The sequence below is a fragment of the Staurois parvus genome, unplaced genomic scaffold, assembly GCF_062004578.1.
Source record: "Staurois parvus isolate SC_StPar_1 unplaced genomic scaffold, SC_StPar_1.0 ptg000022l, whole genome shotgun sequence".
Classification (NCBI taxonomy): domain Eukaryota; kingdom Metazoa; phylum Chordata; class Amphibia; order Anura; family Ranidae; genus Staurois; species Staurois parvus.
In genome coordinates, this window is record NW_028317818.1 from 2,475,069 (window position 1) to 2,502,247 (window position 27,179).

Consider the following 27,179-nt stretch of genomic DNA (forward strand, 5'->3'; position numbering starts at 1 on the left):
GTCCAGGGAGAATAAGTTTATTGCTTATAGTCATTGCTCATAACTGAGGTCTTCCTGTTCTTTTATTAGTTTTGTTCCCCTTCTCTGCACTCTGTCCAGTTCCAGCACATCTTTCTTGATGACTGGTGACCAGAAATGGACAGCATTCTCAAGATGTGGCTACACCAAAGTTTTGTAAAGTGGTACAATTTTGGTTTTATCTCTCGAGCAAATACCTTTTTTAATGCACGCCAATATTCTATTTGGATATATACGAAAGAGAGAGAGGCACAAAAGGAACCAATATAGTGTAGTAAGTAAATTTTTTAGAAAATGGTTAAAATCATATGATATTGCACTCACAAGGGTGAAGTATAGGCAGGCGTATCGTGATGGCAGTAATCCATGACCGCAGGCAGATGGATGACTGGAGCCTCTGGAAGCTGGATGGAAAGGTGGCCACTGAAGGTGCAGAGTGGATGGGTGCCTTGGAGAGCGGGATGCAAAGCATCCAACAGCATGGCAGGAAGTGAAAGAGCTAGAGCTGCTGTGTGCACAAGCAGATCGGTGGATCAGCGGAGTGTTGGAACTGAAGCTTTGCTGGAGAGGACTATTCTTTTTGCAGTGCAGGAGAGGATGAACAGCCTGATGACACCACAAGGGAGTGAATGTGTGTGACTATGGGGAATACATTTCAGAAGAACAACAGCCTAACATGATAGCCTACCTCTGGAGATTGAATAGTGTGGGTTAACTATTAACCCCTGCTGATGTGCATTCTAGTTAGAAATAGCATCAACACAGATGACACATTCCGAAAAGGCCAGATCACCACAGCTAAGTACAAACAAACCCATATCATTGAGTAGCAGTGAAACCAAAAAGAATTAAAATGAAAAAGAATAGTGGGAATAATAAATTACTGAGTAAACCTCATTGGAGTCTATATTGAGATTATGATCATAAATCCTAAAAACTTATATTATTTTTATTAAGAACATTTCCAAAAAAGTCATTTTCCATAAAAATCATAAAAAACGTTATGGTCCATAACTAAGTCTGCAGGGCCTGAGGTGTGTATCAAATATAATATTAAATATATTCATTACCTGAGACCTTAAACTATGCCAGAAAACATCAGAAACAAAAGCTGCTATATTTAGGTAAGGGAAGACCTACATAATGATTTGCGCTAGCAGCAGCAGGTTTTATAGTATAAGATGACCTGAAATGGAAGGAGAGGTAGGTGAAGGGTGATGTGCACCTGAATATGATGATAAATCCTAGATGGTTCAAGTCTCAAAAGAAGAGAAATGATCAGATCTGAAAAGGAAAATTTAGAAAGATATTGGGGCAGATCATATGATGGTGTTAACTTCATCAGTTTTTCATTTAGACCAGGTCTTCATTTAGACCATTTAGTGTAAGACTACCTAATTTGAATATTCAGTAAGTTTCTTGGCCACAATTTTTTTGAACCTCTCACCCTCGTCCAGAGCCGCTGATATGGATTGAATGGTTGTGACTAAATTTGGAAGAGTCACTTTTGTATGAAATGTCTGGCAATGCTGGATACAGGGTCTTCATCTTCTACATTTCGCCTGTGTTCTCCAAACCTAGTTCACAAAGGCCTGCATAACATAGTTTACAGGGGCAGGTGAGGAGGTATATCACGAAGTTGGAGGAGCGTGTTAAAAATTCCTCTATGGCATAAGATTGGCCATTCCTATTAGTAAATTGATTTTGTCCATGTTGAACATGAACACAAATCATGCACTTTTTCTTTCAGCACTGGAACATCCCTCTTAGTAAAAGGAGGGTGGGGATTTCAATCTGAGACTGAGGACCTTTTATCCTTCACTTTACTGGGGGCTATCCAACTTTTGACATTCAGTACTCTCTTGAAGTTCTTGAAGTTGGGAACTTCTAGAATCTGGTCCTTGAGTTTAGGGTCATTCCCCAGTTTTTGGAAATGATTCTATGGATTGACCAATGTTGGTCATTAAATTTGCGTGATAAAAAAGGGACCTTTTCTGGGTAATGGAGCTGACTTGGGTGGAGAAGAATTGGGGGAGTGATATGAGGTCTGACATTTGAAAATTGCATGATTGATATCCTCTTCCTTATGACCTTTCTCCAGAAATCTGTTTTAAGGATAGCACTTTGAGCTTGATAGTCAGCTAGAGTGCTGCAATTGCATTTAAGCTGACAAAACTGGCTGACAGGAATGTTGGAGATCCACTTATGATGATGGCAGCTGTTTCTATGGAGATATGAATTGCCTGATGTAGGCTTCAAGTGTGTGTAAGATTTAATTACGGACTGATCATGGTAAAGCTCAAAGTAAAAAAAAAAGTTAAAGTGGTAGGATCTGTAACCATGGTAAATTTAATTCCAAAGGGATTATCATTGCAATAACCTAAAAATTCCATAATGATACTGGGATCCCCTTGCTCGATGATGATGACTTCATTAATATTCTGCTTTCTTTGCTTGCTGCAGGTTGGCATTACATGCCATTGCTGAGCCTGTGATCTGCTAGGACCCCCATATCTTTTTCCATCCTGGATTCCTCCAGAGGCTCTCCCCCTAGCAAGTAATTTGCGTTTATATTTTTAGCCCCCAAGTGCATTACTTTATATTTTTCATCAATAAACCTCTTTTGCCATGTAGTTGTTTACCCCTTTATTTTTTTTAGGTCTTCTTGTAAAGTCTCTGTATCCTGCTATGTTATCACCTTACATTGTATTGTCAGTGAACACTGCAATTGAACTATTTAGGCCATTCTCTATATCAATTATAAATAAATTAAACCGGTTTTCGTCAAAGGACTCCACTTACCACCCCAGACCATTGTGAGTACACACTATCACTACCCTTTGGATGTGCCCATGTAACCAGTTTTCTATCAAGGTACATAACCATGCTAACAAAACTCTATTTTTAAATTAAGCATTTATGAGGAACTGTATTAAATGCTTTTGCAAAATCTAGACACACCACATCCACAGGCCTTCCTTTATTTAACTGGCAACTCACTTCCTCATAGAATGTTAAAAAATTGGTCTGGCCAGAATGATCTTTCATAAATCCATGCTGTTTACTGCTAATAATATTGTTTTTATCAGCAAATTCTTGGATATAGTCCCTTAGCATCCTCTCCAATAGTTTACATATTACCAGTGTTAGACTGACTGATCTGTAGTTTCCAGATACAGTATATATCTCTGACCTTTTTTTTATAATTTTGGTTCCAAACTGGCTTTTCACCAATCTGCTGCTACTATTCCGGTTAGTCAGCTGTTGTCAGGAACCATAAACCAGGCGGAGACAGAAATTATAGTCAAAATCACACCTTAAATTAAATAGCAAATTTAACATACAGTAGATTAGGAACATAGTCAAAACAGAAGCCAGGGTTTGGATGCCAGTGATGGTAATTAGACAAGCCATGGTCAGGAAACCAGAAGACAGCGTAGTCAGAAGCCAAAAATCAGGAACAGGAACCAGAAGAGAAGTCAGACACACTGAGTTGTACACAGCAACACAGGCAAGAACACACTGGAGATCATAGACCATGCAAGCGCAAGGAGGAAATTAGCTAAAGGCCATTTTTTCTCTTTTATATGCCTTTTTACATTACAATTTTGTCACTCAGGTTTAACCTTAGCTCTCTATTATATCTGTCACCAATTGGAATGCACTGGCTAATACCTTTATTTAATATCTTCTTAAAGTATTCCCATTTTTCCTCAGTGTTCATTGTTTCTAGAATTTTATCCCATTTAAAAACTTGTAGCATTGAGCACAGTTTAGAAAAGTTGGCTGTTTTGAAATTCAGTGTTCTTGTACTACCCATGTGCCTCCTTTTCCTATGATTTACATTGAAAGTAATTATCCTGTGATCTGTTTTCTAAGTTGTCCCTTATTTCTGCATCTGCCTTATTTCTAGTCATGACATCCACCAGTTGACACATGAAGTTGTCCTGCAAGACATTTAAGAAATGATAAGCCTTAGCTGAAAGAAATTCCTTCTGCTCAGTTGATATTTGGATAATTGAACTCCCCCATTATAATAACATTTCCCTGGCTTGCCGCTATTCCTGTGATAGGAGATCTGACTCCTCCTCATGCTTCAAGTTAGGGGACCAAAAGCATGCACTCCCGTTTTCTTTGTTTCTCTTTGAAGCTCCAGCCACAATCGTTCCACCTCTTCCTTTGCCCCATTAGCAATGTCATCCCTCATGTTCACTAGAAAATCATATTTGATATAAAGGCATACCCCTCCCCTTCTTCTCCCCACCGTGTCCCTCCAATACAAGGAGTACAGTGGCAAGCCAGTCATGTGAGGTGTCAAACCAAGTTTCTAATATCAAATGAAGTTGAAATCCTCCTTGTGTACGAGCAGCTGCAGTTCACTTGCTGGGTTGATGTTTTTTTTTTATTATTGCTAACCTCAGGGAACTTTTATACTGATATTCACATATCCCTCCCTGCATGGAGATCATTAATACTTTATACTGTTCCAGAAAAATCCATTATGATCTGTAAAAAAAAAAAAAATGCAGCAGATTGACAGCCTGCCTACCAGTATAATTTGATTAAGTCATTGTTGCTGTTCCTGCACAGTTTGTTCATTTTACAGTTTGTTTACTGTAGGTCCCACGCAGCTAAAACTGAACTGGTAAAAGATTGTTGAAGAATTTGCTGTATCAGAGAAAAAAAAGACAAAAATAAAATAAACGTGTTCTTGTCATCCATAGAAGTTGTGTCTAAAGTATTTTTGTCTATGTATAGGCAAAATGTTTGTTTTTAATTTTGTATAAAATAGGAAGGATTAGGGATCCTGTACATATCTTTAAACTATTGAAGTGCCACTGTGGTGGTTTTCTTTGCTATTAATCACTTCTGTCTTCTACTGTAAACAAACAATTTGTTGCTGCCAGTGTTGCTATTGCTGCTGCTGTTGTTGCGGCTATTAAAGCATATCTAAATGTAGCGCTAACCCTGTGGAAGCCGCAGGAATGCTGTCCAGGTCTTTCCCACAAGCTTTGCCCTGCAGCCAGGCACACAGGCTCATTCATGCGTTTCTTCAATGACCAGTCTAGTCATGTTGTTTTTGTTGTTTTTATTTTTGAAGAACTTGGATAGGGTTGAGAGAATGAAGTGGGATACACCAAAAACAAGAACTGTGTACAACCTGAGGACTTAGCTTGTAGCAAATAGTAGACTTCAAGTTTAAGGTAGTAGTAGTAGTTAACTGTACATCTCTTTCTTAGAGCTACAAGAGCAGAGTCCATTTATAGACTTAGGGCGGTTGGGAAGCAGTGCTGACATGGGCTAACGTACCTGTACGTCAGCCCTCATCAGATGCTTCTGCGTGGCTCACAGAGCGCAAACCCCAGAGCTCGGTAATCCATGTGTCATCCAAGCAAGGTGGATCACATTATCGCTGTGATTATGTCCTGATCTCTGCCGTACCTTATACCAAAATCCTGATCACCGCCATACCTTATACCAACGTCCTGATCACTGCCATACCCCATATCAGCATCCGGAAATTTAGGGTCTCAACTGATCAATTTTCAGATCTACGTATACCCCGTCAGTTTGTAGACTTTCACACAGACTAAATAATGTACACAGTTTTGGGTTATATTTACCCTCAAATGTAGCATGATAAATTTTTGTCTAATTTATTATTTGCAAAATTTTATAACAAAAACTAAGCAAAAAAAAATTTTTTTTTCAACATTTTTAGTATTTTTTCATTTATATAGCAAAAAATTTAAAAACAGTGGTGAATAAATACCACCAAAAGAAAGCTCTATATGTTTAAAAAATGCTAAAAATGTCATATGGGTACAGTGTTGCATGACTAAGTACAGGCAGTCCCCCGGTTACGAACGAGATAAGTTCTGTAAGTTTGTTCTTAAGTTGAATTTGTATGTAAGTTGAAACAGGTACAGTACATTATTTTAAGTGTAACTGCAGCCAAAAAATTATTTTTATGTTTTGGATAGCATTGGGAAGGGTTATCTGGCCATGCATTGATGTGGGATTGCTGACAGATCCGCCGGATAGTAGGTGGCAGCATGTGGTGAGCAGCAAGATGACTGCCCAGTGGTTTTTGGAACCAGTGTGATGTTGGATGTTTGTAGGTTAGGGACTGCCTGTAATTATCACTCAAAGTGTGACAGCTCTTGTCCTGGACTGGAAGGGGGTGAAAGTATCCAGACTTGAAGTGCTTAAGTAGAAGATTAGATGGACAAAGCTCTTTAGAACACCAGCCAGTGCCCCCCTTTAACTAGACCCACAGCTGACTCTCTAGCACCAGAAGGGTGCCAAAAGCACAAAAGTCCCCAAGATCTCTTTGAAGCGTTTTTTTTCTCATACAAGGCCCATTGACAGCTGATTGCCTCCTTCCATCTTCCAAGTGACACCTTACTTCGTTGATACCTAACCAGATCTTCAGCAGACAGCCCCTGTCAGTCAGCTCTAGTCTTCAGGTCGCCCACCTGAGGCCTCATGACAGCAAACATTGCCCCCTCCAAGCTGGACTATTCCTCTCCAGGAAAAGACCCTGATCTCATTGTGCTCACCGAATACATACAGTCTTCCAGCAGGCCACCAGATCCTGCCTCTCTAGGCCAGGGCTGTATCAATCTTCTTGCTGCCATCTGCATAGCTCCACATCTACCCTTGTCAGAGAGCACAAAACATTGAAAAAAGGTTAAAACATATCAAGTGCCACATTAGGCAAATCTCTGAAATTCAGCACATGACCAACCTAGAGCTCAATGTGCCCCCCCCCCCCGGGGACACTCTTTATCCTACTCCTTGTTAACTTCTATTGCACCAGACTTTTCTGCTGTATATATTCTCAAATGGATATTACTCTCAATATACAGTGCTCCTACAACTAAATATAAATATAAATCATATACAAATAAAATACATTACTCACAACACAATGTAACTGTCCATCAAAGTGCTAAAAATGTCCATTCAAAGTGCAAATTTCAAATATCCTCTTCCGTATAGTATATAGCTTCACTGTGCAAAGTGCTCTGTGCAAGTTGTGCAAAACAAACATATAAATTGAACCAGTTTAAATCAGTGATTTCTTCTGTGCCACCACCACACTGAAAAACTCACCAGATAACCATGACCTCTTGCATTAGAGTAGGTCTATATGTGCTTTGTCCCCAAAATTCTCAAATTGTAATCAAATCAAATGGGAACCTCGCTGACAGCTGATGACTGATCGGTTGTTAAGGACACAGAATTGTTCCCAGTATGTAAAAAAGAAAAACTTTTACAATTTTTTAACAATATTTTTTTACACACTGTTACCAGAGCAGAGCAGTATCACGATAATAACACTGTACTGCTCTGAGGAGGTGATTATGATTTTTTTACACTATGATTGCTTATTACATTGATGTAGAATCATAGTGGGAATAAGAACAGAGTGGGCAGAATGAATATTGATCGGATTTCATCCCATCCCTGGGAAGGTGTGCCTAGTAGGTTATGGGAGAGCCCATCAACAGTCTGGGGCCTGAGACAGAAGCAGCAGTCCTGGGTCCAGTCCTGCTGGAAGAGACCCCGATGCAGAGGCTCTGCCCCTGGGGCAGGATTACTGGAGGTACCACCTAGAACAGCAATGGGCAAACTACGGCCCGAGGGGCCGTATACGGCCCATCGGACCTTTTAATCCGGCCCGCGGAGCTAGGCTCCCGCTAGGCTCCTCTCACAGTCCGCCCTGAAGACCGGTGTAGCATGAAAATCTGTCTCCAATGAGGATCTGTCCCCCTCGACGTATCTGCGCATGTGCCGGAGATCGCCGATCGGCTGCTAATGCCTGAAACTGGCACATGCGCAGATACGTCGAGGGGGACAGATCCTCATAGGAGACAGATTTTCATGCTACACCGGAACGGCGCGGGAATTCGGCGAGAGGAACGCGCGGAGTAAAGGTAAGTGAATTGACACAGGGGGGACTTGGGGACTTAATATGGGGGATGAATTAATATGGGGAACGAATTACTATAGGGGGGATGAATTACTACAGGGGGGATGAATTACTATGGAGGATGAATTACTATATGGGGGATGAATTACTATATGGGGGATGAATTACTATATGGGGGATGAATTACTATATGGGGGATGAATTACTATGGGGGGTGAATTACTATATGGGGGATGAATTACTATATGGGGGATGAATTACTATAGGGGGTGAATTACTATATGGGGGATGAATTACTATATGGGGGATGAATTACTATGGGGGATGAATTACTATGGGGGATGAATTACTATGGGGGATGAATTACTATAGGGGGGATGAATTACTATATGGGGGATGAATTACTATATGGGGATGAATTACTATAGGGGGATGAATTACTATAGGGGGGATGAATTACTATGGGGGTGAATTACTATATGGGGGATGAATTACTATGGGGGATGAATTACTATATGGGGCATGAATTACTATGGGGGATGAATTACTATATGGGGGATGAATTACTATATGGGGGATGAATTACTATATGGGGGATGAATTAATATGGAGGATGAATTACTATGGGGGATGAATTACTATATAGGGGATGAATTACTATGTGGGGGATGAATTACTATGTGGGGGATGAATTACTATGTGGGGGATGAATTAATATGGGGAATGAATTACTATAGGGGGGATGAATTACTATGGGGGATGAATTACTATATGGGGGATGAATTACTATATGGGGGATGAATTACTATGGGGGATGAATTACTATATGGGGGATGAATTACTATATGGGGGATGAATTACTATGGGGGATGAATTACTATGTGGGGGATGAATTACTATGGGGGATGAATTACTATGTGGGGGATGAATTACTATAGGGGGGATGAATTACTATGGGGGATGAATTACTATATGGGGGATGAATTACTATGGGGGATGAATTACTATATGGGGGATGAATTACTATATGGGGGATGAATTACTATGGGGGATGAATTACTATATGGGGGATGAATCACTATATGGGGGATGAATTACTATGGGGGATAAATTACTATGTGGGGGATGAATTACTATGGGGGATGAATTACTATGTGGGGGATGAATTACTATATGGGGGATGAATTACTATATGGGGGATGAATTACTATGGGGGATGAATTACTATGGATGATGAATTACTATATGGGGGATGAATTACTATGGGGGATGAATTACTATGGGGGATGGATTACTATATGGGGGATGGATTACTATATGGGGGATGAATTACTATGGGGGATGAATTACTATATGGGGATGAATTACTATTTGGGGGATTAATTACTATGCTTACTATGGGGGAATATTACTATACTTACTATGGATGACACATACACATCATTCATCTACTCTTGGTCCGGCCCCCGAGTCCAATATATGAACCCATTGCGGCCCTCAAGTCAAAAAGTTTGCCCACCCCTGACCTAGAATAAGTATAAGTGACTCAGTGCTGCATTGTGCCAAATCTTCCTAGTGGTAAATTCTCATGTGCCATGCAATATCACAGAAAATCATATAATAAAGTGAATTAGGTAGACATGCATATATCCTATGTGTTTATGTATATAAAACAATCCACACCCATAACTACAACACATAAAATAGTGGTAAATTCTAAGTGTCCATATATTTTCATGAGAATCCTCTATGTCCGAAATTCCAACTGTGCAATCAAAATACTACATGTTGTACTCATCGTTTCTAAAATCTTCACTTTTATGATCATCTCACTATATCACAAGAGTATTGGTTTCCTCCAGATCACTCAGGCTTCTCAATCCATCTCCATCCTCAGCAATCCTTGGAAAGGAAGACTTAATCAGAGAAAAAGTTAAAGTGCGACAGGAAAGAGATTTTTCATTGCCTCGGATCTTGGATTATAAGGCTCCATGCACACTGGGCGTTTTAATAACGCCGGTAGTGTTAGCTGTGTAAAGTCATATTAAAAACGTGAGTTTTTCAGCATTTTTTAGCGTTTTTGCATTAGCAGTTAGCAGTGTTTTGATGTGTTTTTCTGCATTTATGGGGTTTTTTTGCTCCAAAAAAGACCAAAAACACTGGTTTGCCACATTTTACTGTGTTTTACCGCGTTTTGCCACGTTTTTCAGCATTAGAGCGTTTTTACAGCTAAAAAACTCCTCTAGAAACCCACTAGTTCTGTGGTTTTTTTTCCAGCCAAAAAACGCTGATCACAGCCTATGTGTGCATGGACACATAGGATAACATACTAGGGAGTTTAATGGATGTAAAAAGCCAAAAACAGCAGCTGTAAAGGCGTCCAGCGTGCATGAGGACTAATAAGCAGTACAAAAAGATTGAACGTTTCATAGAGAAACACTGGCCTATACTAAAAGCTGATAAATATCTGAAGGAGGTGTTTACCTGATAGGCCTAAGTTTATTTACAAGAAGAGCCCCAATTTAAAAAGTATGCTTGTACATAATGTGGTAGACCCCCCAAAAAACAGGGAAATATTATTTAATATGGATAGTGTTATGGATGTACAAGGAACATGAAAAACATTAGAAGAAAAACATGTCTAGCTTATAGTACAGGCAAAGAATATGAAATAAAAGATTTCATCACCTGCCAAACAGAGGGGGTGGTCTATGGCATGTCATGTCCTTGTGGGAAGCAATGCATTGGACGCACGAAAAGACCAATGTGGAAGAGATTCAAGGAACACATGTTCAATATCTCCAAAGGATTTAAAAATCACAACTTGTCAAAACATTTTCTGTTACACCATGAAAAAAATCTGTCCCTTCTCTCATTTTGGGGTAAATGGATTTACTTCTTACAAACATTGGCACCTAGAGGGCACAATATTGAGCTTGATATTAATTATTTAATTCCAGATTTTTAGAGTATTTAAATAGGTCCCATATAGGTTGTAATATACGTACATTTTTTATATATATATATATATATATATATATATATATATATATATATATATAGTTGTGTTCAAAATAATAGCAGTGTGTTGAAAAAACTGAATTAAGCTCAAAATCCTTCTAATAGCTTTTATTTCCATACACACAAATGCATTGGGAACACTACACATTCTATTCCAAATCAAAACATGAAGAAAAATATATCAAATTTGTGTTGTTCCTCTAAAAAAATTGAAGAAAAGTGAATATTAGACTGTTCAAAAAAAAAATAGCAGTGTTTGTATTCTTCTTTACAAACTCAAACATTCACTATATAAACTGAAAAATGTTTGAAGATTTTGCTTTCCTTTGAATCACTTAATATTTAGTTGTATAAGCACTGTTTCTGAGAACTGCTGTACATCTGTGTTGCATGGAGTCAACCAACTTCTGGCCCCTGTGAACAGGTATTCCAGCCCAGGATGATTGGACTACATTCCACAGTTCTTCTCTATTTCTTGGTTTTGCCTCAAAAACTGCATTTTTTATGTCACCCCACAGGTTTTCTATTGGATTAAGATCCAGGGATTGGGCTGGCCACTCCATAACATCAATCTTGTTGGTCTGGAACCAAGATGTTGCACATTTACTGGTGTGTTTGGGGTCGTTGTCTTGTTGGAACACCCATTTCAAGGGCATTTCCTCTTCAGTATAAGGCAGCATGACCTCTTCAAGTATTCTGATGTATTCAAACTGATCCATGATCCCTGGTATGCGATAAATAGGCCCAACACCGTAGTATGAGAAACATCCCCATATCATGATGCTTGCACAACCATGCTTCACTGTCTTCACAGTGTACTGTGGCTTGAATTCAGTGTTTGGGGGTCGTCTGACAAACTGTCTCCAGCCACTAGACCCAAAAAGAACAATCTTACTTTCATCAGTCCACAAAATGTTGTGCCATTTCTCTTTAGGCCAGTCAATGTGCTCTTTGGCAAATTGTAACCTCTTCAACACACGTCTTTTTTTCAACAGTGGGACTTTGCGGGGGCTTCTTGCAGATAGCTTGGCTTCACATAGGCGTCTTCTAATTGTAACAGTACTCACAGGTAACTTTAGACCTTCTTTGATCTTCCTGGAGCTGATTGTTGGCTGAGTCCTTGCCATTTTGGCTATTCTTCTATCCATTCGAATGGTAGTTTTTCACTTTCTTCAACATCTTTCAGGTTTTGGTTGCCATTTTAAAGCATTTGCGATCATTTTAGCTGAGCAGTTACGCTGTTCTTCTGAACAATGTCTGGAATGACCCATTTTCCTCAGAATTTCAGAGAGAAATGCACTGTAACCAGCATGTAAAACATTTGCTGCCTTCCTTCCTTAAATAAGGGCAATAATTGCCACCTGTTTTTCAAAGAATGAATGACCTCACTAATAGAACTCCACAATGCTATTATTTTGAACGTGCCCCTTTCAATTAGTGATTCAATTACACAGAATCATCAGCATGCATGTCAAGACTGTTGGGTCTGTTGGATTTCTATTACTCTACTACACCTGCTAGTAAATTATTTGCCATGTAGAAATATCATTTCTACCAAAAACAGTGATTGATCAGGTTAGTGATGTCTGACTGCCATTATTTTGAACACAGCTGTACAGTTGCAAGAAAAAGTATGTGAACCCCTTGGGATTACATGAAGTTTTGCATGAATTGGGCAGAAAATGTGCTCTGAACGTCATCTAAGTCACTACAATAGAAGAACACAGTCTGCTGAACATAATACTACACAAACATTAGATGTTGCCATGGTTTAATTGCACATAACATGTAAACATTCACAGTGCAGGGAGGAAAAAGTATGTGAACCTTTGGACTTAATAACTGGTTGACCCTCCTTTGGCAGCAATAATCTCAACCAAACGTTTCCTGTAGTTGCAGATCAGACCTGCACAATGATCTGGAGTCATTTTGGACCACTCCTCTTCACAAAACTGTTTCAGTGTAGCAATATTCTTGGGATGTCTGGTGTGAATCACTCTCTTAAGGTCATGCCACAGCATTTCAATCGGGTTGAGGTCAGGACTCTGACTGGGCCACTCCAGAAGGCGTATTCTGTGCTGTTGCAGCCATTGTTTTGTTGAGTTACTTGTATGCTTTGGGTCATTGTCCTGTTGCATCACCCATCCTCTGTGGAGCTTCAGTTGGCAGACAGATGGTCGTACGTTTTCCTGCAAAATGTCTTGATAAACTCTGGAATTCATTTTCCCATCAATGACAACAATCCGTCCAGGCCCTGAGGCAGCAAAGCAGCCCCAAACCATGATGCTCCCTCCGCCATGTTTTACAGTGGGGATGAGGTTTTGATGTTGGTGTGCTGTGCCTTTTTTTCTCCACACATAGTGTTGTGTGTTCTTCCCAAACAACTCAATCTTGGTTTCATCTGTCCACAGTATATTTTGCCAGTAGTGCTGTGGAACATCCAGGTGCTCTTTTGCAAACTTCAAACATGCTGCAATATTCTTTTTGGACAGCAATGGCTTCCTCCGTGGTGTCCTCCCATGTATTCCATTCTTGTTTAATAATGTTTTCCTTATTGTAGATGTATCAACAAAAATGTTAGCATGTGCCAGAGATTTCTGTAGGTCTTTAGCTGACACTCTGGGATTCTTCTTTACCTCATGCAGCATTCTGCGCTGTGCTCTTGCAGTCATTTTTACAGGATGACCACGCCTAGGGAGAGTAGCAACAGTGCTAAACGTTCTCCATTTGTAGACAGTCTGTCTTACCGTGGACACATGAAAATCAAGGCTTTTGGAGATACTTTTGTAACCCTTTCCAGCTTCATGCAAGTCAACAATTCTTGATCGTAGGTCTTCTGAGAGCTCTTTTCTGCAAGGCATGGTTCACATCAGACAGTGCTTCTTGAAACCAGTAAACCCAAAACAGGTGTGTGTATTTTAAGGGCAGGACAGCTGTCAGCAACACATCCAATATCATCACACTGATTGGAGTCAAGGTTGGCTCACTCCTGGCTCCAATTAGCTCTGGGAGAAGTCCTCCCTGCACTGTGAATGTTTACATGTTATGTGCAATTAAACCATGGCAACATCTAATGTTTGTGTAGTGTTATGTTCAGCAGACTGTGTTCTTCTATTGTTGTGACTTAGATGACGTTTAGAGCACATTTTATGCCCAATTCATGCAAAACTCCACGTAATCCCAAGGGGTTCACATACTTGTTCTTGCAACTGTAGGTCACCAAATATAGGTGGTCTATATATGCTTATTAAGCAGTGATATTTTGCAAATGTCCACAATAACCGGTGATTTCACATCTATCTATAGCACACACAATTCTTCAAAACATGCTCCTGTGCTGGTGCAAGTGGTAAGTGGTAATCCTATATGGCAGGCATGCCCGCTCACCTTCCCCCTGCGACCCACAGGGGCCACAACGACTTATGGATCACCCAGGATCCTGCACGCTCTTTCCAAGACACAGATTACTTCACAAGCCTCAGTGATCTTTCCTCCACCGTCAGTTATTCCTCCATGGGCAGATGGCAATGTGTATACAATTTGGCAGAGAAGACAATTCGCTGTGTGTATCACCTCTCATGGGTGTACTGAGAGCACTCTGGTGTACCAAGATGGCGCTGGACCGGAAGTGCATCACCACGTCGCATCTATGCGTTACGCCACGCCCCTCGTAGCTTCATCAGGATCCTATTAGGAATTGATACCAATGAATGGCCCCCACGCTCGCCTGATCTAAATCCAATAGAACACCTCTGGGATATCATGTTTCGGTCCATTCCACACCGCCAGGTTGCTCCTCAGACTGTCCAGGAGCTCAGTGATGCCCTTGTCCAGATCTGGGAGGAAATACCCCAGGACACCATCTGCCGTCTTATTAGGAGCATGCCCTGACGTTGTCAGGCATGCATACAAACACGTGGGGAGCATACAAACTAATGAGTACCATTTTGAGTTGCTGCAATGAATTTTCAGCAAAATAGACTAACCTGCTGCATAATTTTTTCACTTTGCTTTTCAGTGTGTTTTTTAATTCAGTCCACTGTAGGTTGATCCTTTTCATTTCCATCAAACGATGGGGCATCCTTATGTTCCTAACGGAGGTCATCTGTGCAGGTCACCAGTAGTATGGCAGCCGTTTTATCATAGACGTGCGGTTTTCATTGTGATAGTTTAGCATAAAAGGCGTGGGGTTAGTACTGGCCTTCATTCCCCGATGAAGTCACATGACTTAATGTGTAGGGAAGAGATGGTGACATCACACTGCACAGACAGGAAGTACATGGTTGGCCATTTTGTTGGTTGGCTTTAACTACACAAGTCTGTATTCCATGTGCACTGTAAAAGCTGAGTGTGTTATATTTTTTTTCAATAAATGGGTTTTAAGTGAGAGCACTATATTTCCTTCTTTGTTCTGAGTTTATTGAAAACATTCCACCAAGGATTGCTGAGGATGGAGATGGATTGAAAAGCCTCAATGACCTGGAAGAAACCTTTACTTTTGTGATATAGGTGACCACACTACAAGGAGCAGGTGCATGAGACCTTGTTGTGAGGTCTATCAAAAAGGTGAGAGCATATTACTATCGGTGGATGGGTATCTACACGTGGTGATCATAAAAAGGAAGATTTTAGAAAAGAAGAGCATTAAATGTAATACATATTTGATTGATTGCACGGTTGGATGTTTGGACATATGAAGATATATGTACACTTAGAATTTAACATTATTTTATACGTTGTAGTTATGGGTGTGGAGTGTTTTATACATGATGATGATGAGTTAAAGACATATTTTAAGTATGATTATATGTTTTGATATATACGCATATGATACACGCATGTCCACTGTACATAATTTATTATAAGATCTAGTTTTAGGTTTTTTTAAGTTTTGTAGTTATGGGTGTGGATTGTTTCAGATATATGGTGATGAGGTAAATGCCTATATTTTACACATGATTTTATGTTTTGACATATACTCATATGGTACATGCATGTCCACTGTACATACCTTATTATAAGATTCAGTTTAGTATTGTTCTATATTGTGATGACATAAACGCATAGGGTTTTGGGTAAGACGCCATTGACCCCGTCAACATGGGGACAAGGTGCTTTGGGGGGGTCTCTCCTGCTCCAGAGCGTCCCCCCATGTTGAGGGCATGTGGGCTGGTATGTTTCAGGAGAAGTGGCGCTCGCCTCTCCGGACATGCCAGTTTGGTATGGATTTGGGGGGGACCCCACACCATTTTTTTTTTTTATTTTGGCATGGGGTTCCGCTGAAACCCATACCAAACCCAAGACCCCACTCCTTTTTTTCCACAATTTTCTAGTGCTGGCACAGGTTTTTTTTTACATTCAGTTGTTAGCGGGGAACCCCGCTGACAGCTGATGACTTATCCATTGTTAAGAATGCAAGTGTATAATCCAAACGCACACGTTCCTGCGTTAAAAATGGCTGTGTGTATAAGTGGGTGCTGCATTGACCATTGGCTGGAACCGAACAAAGTCAGCAAGGAAAAAATGTCACCAGCACACCGAGGATCACCAATATGGGTCCAAAGGTTTTAATAAACCATCACATAGTTACAGCAAGGCAACGTTTCGTAGTCTCGCAGGACCCCTTCATCAGGCATGTGGCACATACCTGATGAAGGGGTCCTGCGAGACTCCGAAACGTTGCCTTGCTGTAACTGTGTGATGGTTTATTAAAACCTTTGGACCCATATTGGTGGTCCTCGGTGTGCTGGTGACATTTTTCCTTATCCATTGTTAAGAACGCGGTGGCCGGTGAAAAAAAAAACTCTCCTAACCGCTGAGCACTGGCGTTTAGCAGGTTTAGGAGAGTTTAGGAGCTTTCAGCATTATTTCTGCCAAAAAGCTGCTGCTCCAGAACGCATTAGCAGAGGGTTTTTTTTCTGCCACTAAACTGCAAGAAAACACTGCTAAAAGCTTATGTGTGCATGCTCACACAGGATAACATGCAGGGGAGTTTAGGTACAGTTAAAAAGTCTGATGCCCAAAATAGCAGCTGTAAAAACGCCCAGTGTGCATGAGGCCTATTCTTGTCATATAGAGAAACCTCTCCTTTTTGTGCATTTGACTTGCCAAATAGATTAGATTATTTCTGTCCCTCACAATTCTTCTACCACGTTCTATACTCCTAATGCAGAAACCTCTGTCTGAGAGCCTTTTTTTGATGATTTTGGATTCTTTACTAAAGAGTTCAGTAGTTGAACAATTCCTACGCACCCCGATACATGACCCCACTGGAATAGCTTTAATAGTATGGATAGGATGGCAACTTGTCATATTCCCTGCACAAAAATAAATTTGGCGTATAAATAGTTTGAGACCTGGAACAATTGGGTCCCTGTGGAGGAGCTCACAGACTGGGGGGGGGGATGCCCCCCAGGCCACCTGCCACATGGTTGCTGATCATCACAGTCCTACCTGGTCGAGCTGGGGGCATAGGTTTTGCTGGAAGTTGTGAAGCTGAATAAGGGGCTGTCATCTAAGGATTTAGTCTGGTATCACAGGGAGAAGGTATCTGGAAGGCACTGGCCTGAGGTAGCCAATCTATTGAAGACATTTGGGAGTACAGACAGTTGTGAGAGACCCTAGAAACAGTGTGCTCTTGCCACCCCTCTGGGGCTAGAGAGTCAGCTGTGTGTTTAAATGGGACAAAGTATTCAGTGTCCTGAAGAGTTCAGTGTATTTAATTCTTAGTAAAAGGACTTTGCTTGGACTGTCCAAAGGGGAAGATTAATTTCCTCAAGCTACTGCTACTACATTTAGTCCGCTCTTTTACTTATGCAAGGGCTTGGCTCATAGTTCTACAGAAGAGAAAGTATCCTCCTATTTGTACATAGTTCTGGAGTATACCACTCCATTCCCTAACCCCATCCAAGTTATCCAAAAATAAAAACACCAAAAAGAACACCCCTGAACTGTTTATTTAGCCATAGAGTGACTGGAACCGTATGCCTGGCTGTAGAACAGCTACTGGGAAAAGAACCCTGGACATCTTTCAAGTGGCTCCTACAGGGTAGCGCCACACCACTGTTGCTGTATCTTTTATTCATGTAAAAATCAAGGAAAACAGAATGCATAAAAGAAATTCCAATTTTGTAGTGAGGCTCCCTTGTGCTGCAAGGGTTCAATGATTGTAATGTCTAGGGGGAATAAGATTCCTTTTTCCAGGAGGGTCCCTCCAGCACTGCAACTAGCCCACTGCTGCCTGCTCTGTGAGCAGCAGCTGGCACAGGTCGTTTTGCAGTCGCCTCAGTGTACAATACAGGATCAATGTCCTGCAAAAGCAAAAAATTTCATGCAGTTCCCCCTTAAAATCTATACAGGACCCTTATCTAGTTAGTGGACTGGTAGGGATTTTTAAGGAGGATCCCTTGCAAAACAAAAAAATACAGTGGATTTGGAGGTTTGCAGGAGGGACCATATTTGGTCAACAGTATGTCCTGTAGCTTGTTTACAATTTACAATTTGCAGCACCACCATTAAATCAATCACTTTCCTAAGCATCCAGAGGTGGCAGGCAGGTGAACTGGCCCAGTCAGGTCTGCCTGTTCATTGCAGTTTGAACAGCTCTGGTTTGGGTCAAACTCATGACTCTAAGAAAGTGGTACAGAGTACCTACCTATCTTCACATGATTTTTCTACAAATCTCTCCACTATGTTGGAGCTGTGGAACTAAACAAGGCACACTTCTCCACATATTTTGGAAATTCCAATGACCTGCCTAGAAGTGATCTTTATTTATTCATCTTATCAAATTGACTAGAGCGCTTGAGCCCAACACACTGGCTATGGGCTGCATGCTGCCAGCTTTCTACCTGTGCGCAGCCTACCGTTTACTGGAATGGGTCGGACACCTTTCAAGCACCTGCTGACTCTGGAGAGGTGCAGTTGGATTCCAGACACTGAAATGCTCACTGCATTTCAGCACCCAGCACTAAACAGACATTACCATCAAATGGAGTTATGTTTGTCTGACAGTACACATAAAGTCCAAGCCAGATATAGGGAGAGAGAGAGTGGGAGCATGTAATCAGGTGAGGTTACATTTTACTGCCACTACACTAGGGGGTTGGTTTAAAAGAAATCAATGTCCTGGCATAAAACTTTTATGGAAAAAATGCCAAACCTCAAAATAAACTATATTAAATCTGAAGTGATGGGTATAGAGTTTAACAGCAACCAAAAGAATCAAATTAGCACCCGCTTCCATTTCAAATATTTTTCCTATTATATTCATTACCTGAGAACCAACACCCCACTTATCCTTTGCAGTGTCATTTAGCTAAATTTTAGCCCACTAGCCAGGGCTATCAAATAACATTTGCAACGAGGAGACCGAAAAGCTTTTTCCTGGTTCGGTCGCAATATTATCATTAAGATGAATATCCTGCCATGTTTACTTTTCTTGCTTCAAGCTCTCCCAGTGAAACTACTAATAGGGTTTTTTTTTAGAAATCTCAGAACCAAATTTCTAAAACATGTCTGCCAGGAAAACCAGCATGCCTAAAGAGGTCCATCCTGACTTTTCCAAAGATTAGAGGGGAAAACTGGGTTTCCTGACCCAGTAAAATACCATGGGGCAGCCCACCTAACTAGAGTGATTGGTGCACCCAGTTCAAAATGAAACCCTGGGTTAAATTAGAACAAGTGGTAACTAAACCACCGCTAGCTGGGCTTTCATGTCTCCCCTATTCAGTAGTGCTACTATTTATTAAACAACATCCAATCCAATGATAGGGGCTACACTACAGACAACTAAGACAGTCTTCTGATAATCTTCCCTCTTGCCTTCACCAAGCGCAATGATGCCAATTTACGGTTCAGCAAACATTTGATATTGTGGCATTGACCCTCAATTTGATTCCCTCATCCAACAAGAGATCTTCTGACCACCTTCTGAGTAGATTAGAACTGGAGAATAAATTCCTAATCAAAATGGACTTCTTAGACTGCGCCCAACTGGGAACGTACTGTATCTTAACTGAGAAGTATAAAATAGTAAAGAAACCTTCCCTTTTTAAGCACCTTGGTCTTGACTGGACCCCAATAAATACACACTCTATCATATATTTGTGCTGCACTAGCATACACAGGACCCACACAAAAAATTCCATTTATACAGAAATGAGAAGCAGACTTACAGACTAGGTCCACCGTAGCTCAAAAAGACAGTATGATCCTTCATGCAAAAAGCATCAATCACATATTCAGTAAATATCATGTAGGAGGATACAAGCTTCCCAAAGATGGTACAGAACCCCTGTAGTCCTCTATCAGATGTACCCACAAACCTGTAATCAGTTGGAGATGCATGGAGACAGAAGGGACCCTTTTACATATATTTGGGAATGCCCAAGACTTTGGGTACTCTGGTAGATGTTAAAACAGTTCAAACCCTTATGGTGGGTCTCTGGAATGGAAACCACCGGCATAATGATACTCCTTTATTGATTAAAATATATAAAAGCTGTCTGTTAAAGTATCTCCTCAATCCTGCCAATGCCTGCATCCTAGCTATGTGGAAACAGAACTTGCCCCCCTACAGGAACACAATGGTTGGCCAGAATAGCAGAGATTACAAAAAATGGAAATCTATGGCCTTGAAAGAACAAGATGAAAAATACTGGCAAACTTGGACCCCCTTTTTTCTATTAAGATTAAACATTCTCGCCATCTCAATAAAGGAGACATTCAGATCTTTTATTACTCATCAGAAAACTGAATCACAACTAATGAAGCAGAGAGGTCAAAGGATTGCCCCTTTCTTTTTTCTTTTTTTTTTCTCTTTTTCTTTTTCTTTTCTTTTTCCTTTTTTCCTTTTTCCTCCATTTGTTCACTTACACAAACATTCTATGCATTAGCTAAAACACACAAAATTACTTTAATCCTGCAGAGAGGCGATTGTCTACAGGATCAATTGTTTAGCTCAGAACACTAGCATCATTATTGATGAATACTTAAGACCCCATGTGAAAGGGTTGCTCTCATATCAGAAAGATCCACTTCGCCTGCTAACAATTTTGGATAAGATTTATATCACACCTGAAATGATTTTAGTATCTATAGACACGGAAACCCTACATTGAAGTATCCCACTACCAAGGGGTTAAAGACCACCACTATGTTTCTGAACAAACATGGGGTGGAACAAAATGAATACAATGCCTTCATTAAACATCTTCCTAAATTTGTCTTGCAGCATAAGATTTTTACCTTCAATGGCTTCCACTACCTACGGGTGCAGGGTGTGGTGATAGGGATTACTTTTGCCCCATCGTACATAAACCTGTACCTGGAGGGGTAGGAGCATTGGTTATTTTCATTGGAGAACATGTCGGTTTACCTCCTCCACATTGAACTGTGGCAGAGGTATATCGATGATTTATTTGTTTTTGGAAAGGACTGAAGGATGTGTTGGAGGCTTTTTGTCAGGCTCTTAAACAGAATCCTTTTAATTTACTCTTTACTTTGTCTTATGACAATTATATTGTTCCATTTTGGACTTAAACATTTATAGAGACATAGACAATAAAATCTCCACTAAGCTCTATCATAACGCCACAGCCAACAACACTTTCCTCCATCCAGAGAGTGCACACCCGCAACATCTTGTTAATGGTATTCTGATCGGACAATGCATTAGGGTCCGTAGAAACTGCAATGAATCTGAGGTTTTTGAAACGGAGATGCCTAAACTTAAATGTGCATATCACTGAGCCAAAAGCAGACTACAGGATCTTCTGCTATTCCAGGCAGAAAATCCTAAATAAACTTGCAATATTGTAAAATTCCAAAAAAACACTGGTACATCCTCCAAGATTTTGACTTTAGAATGAGTATTAATTTTTGTAAGAGTACTGACATTAGGAACCTTGTGGTGTCAAGTCACTTTCAAACCGCAGAGGTGATTGGACCAAGGTGTACCTCTTCCCATGGGGACATTTCCCTGTGGATTGTCAGTACTGCAAGTTTATGGATAGAGGGGATACATCTTTTCTACCCAATGGCTGGAAACCTATATTACGTAGTTTTGTTAACTGCCAAACCCTGGGAATAGTGTTTATGTTAAGATGCTCATGTAACAAATTTTATGTAGGGAATAGCAGGCAAAAGTTTAGCAGCACATTTGGGACCATGTCTATGACATATCCAATGGTAACATGGTGAGCCCTGCAGCTCACCACTTCACCATAATGCCACAGATATAAGACAACAGGTTTATATTTTGTAGCATTGAACAGAATTCATCCCCATCTACGTGGTGGAGACTTGGACAATAAAATCCTGCAAAATTTGATAATTTGAGTGCATGTAGTAACCAGGGTTAACAAGTGACTCAGTTTTGCTGCCTTTTTCTGAGACCCAGTAGATGGAACTAATTGAGGTTGATCAAACTCCAGGTCCCAGGTTATTATCAGTGTCAGTCTTTTCTGCGCTGCTATGTGTAATGAGCACCTATTTGGTGCTACTCTGGCAGTACAGAAAACTTATATAATGGTTTGTTGGCATATGTTATTTTACTTAATGAATAGCATTGTGAGTCCCATATTGTGGAAACATGGAATAATTTGGGAGATAAATATATATAACTTTTTTCTTCTATGGCCTACGTGGAGTTTGTAAGTTCCACATGTTTTTTTGTGAATGGTTTTAAAAGCCTTTTAATAGCGCTATAAGATTGCTGTGAGTGATGCAATTCTATGTCCATTAGGTGGCTATTGTTTGATATTTTGGTATTGTAAAGTTTGCATCAAGATAGAAGGCATAGGGGTTTATGTTGGTATTTGATTAGGTTGAGCACATTTCAAGCTCGGTGGTACGTAAAGTGGTTCCACCAGAGGGATAATGCTGCTACAACTGACATCACTTCCGGTGAGACACCAGATGTGGCACCATACCTGTGGGAGCCATATACACAAACTTTTACTGGATGGATGGGTGGCACCCTGGGGGTCAGAGAGCATGACTCCAGCCTCCAATTATGAAGATGGATGGCCCAGGTATTCCAGGGCACCATCTTCCCCTAATGGACCGCATATGAGTCTCTGTTGGAGTAAGTAAGATGATTTTCCCTTGGTGGTGTTCAAATATTTATCTAAGGTGTTTTTTCCAGACTCTTATACATTCGTTTTTAATAGATTTCTGATATCTTCTGCACCATAGAAGGGCTCTTTCGGAGAAACACACTGCACTTCAGCAGATACAATGGCAGATAGGTTATCTTAGAAAGTTTTACACTTGGGCAGTTTGTGATGAATTTATTATTGTTAATTATTTCAACTGTAGGTAGGTTCTAATCCTTTGGAAAATTGGCAATAATATGTACCCACACTGAGGTCTTCCTTTCTTCATATGAATATGGGGTAAGATATACAGTATATTTTGGAGTTTATGTTTGCTGACTTATACAAGCAGAGGAGTATGTTGAAAAATAAATGCAGTTTCCACTCCTTGACATTTGTTGTCTTATTATATAAACTCAAAAGTCCCGGATTGACTTAAACGCCCCTCATACAAACATTGCCAAATTTGCATAAATATAAGAAATGCATGAAAAAATACAGAACAAATTAACAAAATCTGTCCCCAATATTAGGAAACATAAAAAAAAAGAGAAAAGGGACCAAATCATGCAACACAATAAACTCAATCTCCCCATTTGACCATGGGATCCCCCCTGGTCGGGCAGGGAGGAGGAAGAACACAAAGCATCCAACAACACATAAAACCCCAATTTAAACCACAGAAATGAAATAAATAAGTGACCTCCTAATCTAAATCCCACCAAAAAGTCACACTTTCTCCCTAGAAAGTACAATATGATAAAATACCTTTTTGTGTAAAATTAAAATAAAATTAAACTTAAAAAAAATATAAATCACCAAATACAAGCATAAAGTGTCCTATTCAAATGTGTCCAACAAAATCCAAAAGTCCAAGTTCCAGACTTCCATCCAGTAAGAAGGATAATAATCCTAATTTTGTAGTGAAAAACCTCAAAACAAAGAAATAAACTATAGTGCATTACCCTTAAATAAATAAATAATACTCTAATTCGTGCAGATCACAAACCATTCAAAATGCGCAAAACACAAAAAAAAATATATATATATATATATATATATATATATATAATTTTTAAAATAATTAATAATACACAAATTGTGAACACTCCGTGACCATTCCAACACTGTGTGCACTCTGTGATCCAACACACAATAGTGCTAAATACTATTACCCTCTATGAGTATTTGTATGCATATACGATACTATGGAATCAAAAAAAACTCTTCTCATTCCTTCATTTCAGGGATTGATCTTCCAAGGTCCTCACAAAGATAAGAAGACTCTTTTAGACTGATCTCCAAAGCATAGGGACATATTTATTAGCAACTTACATCTGAATAAAGGGACTTTCAGCTCTTTCAATGGCTCTCTGATACAACCAGCAATCAATAGCACAGAATATGCCTTCTGGAGTGGTCCAGTCAGAGTCCTGACCTCAACCCGATTGAAATGCTGTGGCATGACCTTAAGAGAGCGATTCACACCAGACATCCCAAGAATATTGCTGCACTGAAACAGTTTTGTGAAGAGGAGTGGTCCAAAATTACTCCAGATCGTTGTGCAGGTCTGATCTGCAACTACAGGAAACGTTTGGTTGAGGTTATTGCTGCCAAAGGAGGGTCAACCAGTTATTAAGTCCAAAGGTTCACATACTTTTTCCTCCCTGCACTGTGAATGTTTACATGTTATGTGCAATTAAACCATGGCAGCATCTAATGTTTGTGTATTATTATGTTCAGCAGACTGTGTTCTTCTATTGTTGTGACTTAGATGATGTTCAGAGCACATTTTATGCCCAATTCATGCAAAACTCCACGTAATCCCAAGGGGTTCACATACTTTTTCTTGCAACTGTATATATATATATATATATATATATATATATATACAGTGAAGGAAATACTTCACTGCCAAAGAGATCGATTTTGGTCTCATCTGAGAACAACACTTTCAACCAGTCCTCCTCTGCATTATTCAGATGTTCAGTGGCAAACTTCAGATGGGCCTGGACATGTGCTTTTGTGAGGGACCGCCGAGCGGCACCACTAGCACTCCACTGGTCAGGCGTGCCCAGAGCGCGGAGTCTAAGCCCCAGGGTACTTGTTCACCAGGGCCCCTGATGGTGGGGATGGACTTGCAGTACCCCGAGACCAGGTCGCCACTACTGAGCACACCTGTCAGTGGTAGGGGTGTTCGCCAGGGGCTCCAACCAGGGAGAGCCAGATGTGAGGAGGTCGGGTGACCCCGATGGGATGGATGGATGGATGGCTGAGCAAGTGCGAAGTCAGACAGGCCGAGTTGGTAACGTAGAGGACGGTAAGGTACAAGGGAGCAGGCAGAGAATCGTCGGGTCACACGCCAGGTCAGCAACAGTAGGTCAGATCTAATGAGGGGCATCCAGGGAGAGAGGTCAGGCAAAGCAAGGGTCTGGGCAGGAGAAATCAGCAGGTCAAGAACAATCCGGGTCAATTAACTTACAAGGCACAGGTTCAGAATCACAGGAAGCAGGTAAGACCAGAAGGCAATGAAATGACAGCTCAGGGACATTTAAATATCCCGCCCTGCGCTGCCATTGGTGCCCAGCGGGCGGCCGCGGCTTCTACTGCGCATGCGCGAACTCGAACGTCGCGGCCGGCCCAGACCTAGTGCCCGTGTCCCTGCACAGGGCGGAGCAGTGCGCCTGCGCCGGGACCATCACGGCAGGGATCGAGGGGATCCCTGACAGCTTTCTTGAGCAGAGGGACCTTGCGGGCACTGCAGTATTTCAATCCTTGTCGGCGTAGTGTGTTACCAATTGTTTTCTTGGTGACTGTGGTCCCAGCTGCCTGAAGATCATTGACAAGATCCTCACGTGTAGTTCTGGGATGATTCCTCACTGTTCTCATGATCATTGACACTCCACGAGGTGAGATCTTGCATGGTGCACCAGACCTAGGGAGACTGACAGTTGTTTTGTGTTTCTTCCATTTGCGAATGATTGCATTAAAAGAAGAACCTGAAAACCTCAAGAAAAATCCTTCCCTATGTTTGTCTATGTATGTTTTCACACTGGGGCACTGCACTTCCGTTGCAGTGTAAAAACTCCTACTTTTAGCATCTTTGGAGCATGTTTGTTCAGTTAAAAAAAGGTACAAAAATGCCTCTTCCCATTGAAATCAATGGAAAGTGCTTGAAAACGCCTCTGAGAAGCGTTTATGGTGCAGTTTTTAAGTCACGTGTCCTTTTAAGAAAAATGCTCTGAAAGCAAGGTAAAAACATGGCAAAAACACATATGCGTTTTTGCCATGTTTTTGTGGCGGATCAGTGTGAAAGTAGCCTTACTGTCTACCATGTTGTTTCTGCTACCCTATTGAACTGGCTACAAAGCAATAAATATTTAGTAAGCAGCATCACCTTTGCATGCATTACCTCCTTATATACAGTGTATGTATATATAGTAACCCACCCCAGGAGATAAGACCATGTTTATGGTTATTTCATTCAAGAGTTAAGATGGCATTATATTTGTAGTTTACAGATTAAATAACTGGTATTCTCTGTTTTTCCAAAAACTTTTTGAACTCATTTAAGAAATCATACAAAGGGGTGTTTTTGATCAAAATCTTGGAGAGGCTTCACAGTGTGTGCAGCATAATAATAATCAGTTTTTCTTCCATTTATTCCCTAATACTATCATGGCTGATGCTGGGTATTTCCTAATGCCTAGTACAAACCATCAGAAAATCAGATGAAAAATACCGCCTTTGGAGTGATCGTCCAATAATCTGATCAATAGTAAACAACTTTTGAGAGCCAAACACAACAGTTCATGGGAAATTATCCGAAGGGACGAACATGAAAATTTTTCTATGATCCCAGAATATACGATTTTCCTTTTAATCAGTACAGCATTCACCCGAAAAAAAATAGGAAGCCCAAGATCATGTATGCTCAGAAACAAAGAATACATTACAATACAATACATTACATCACTTTTCTGTTGTATGAGAATTGTTGTAACTTTAGTAACTGCTTCATATTCAATATCACACTAGCATGCAAAAATAAAAAAAAAAAAGAATGATTATTCGTCCGATATTCTCATTGTGTGTACGACTTT

General features: G+C 40.5%; 1 long non-coding RNA gene across 1 annotated transcript in view; it reads left to right on the forward strand.

Moving 5' to 3' along the window:
* Window positions 1-24,796, forward strand: part of LOC149472157 (uncharacterized) — a 41,646-nt gene extending 16,850 nt beyond the window's left edge. Inside the window, exon 2 of the long non-coding RNA XR_016315234.1 lies at window positions 24,324-24,796. This is a non-coding gene — a long non-coding RNA (uncharacterized LOC149472157). The remainder of the gene's footprint in view (window positions 1-24,323) is intronic.
* Window positions 24,797-27,179: the final 2,383 nt, after the last annotated feature.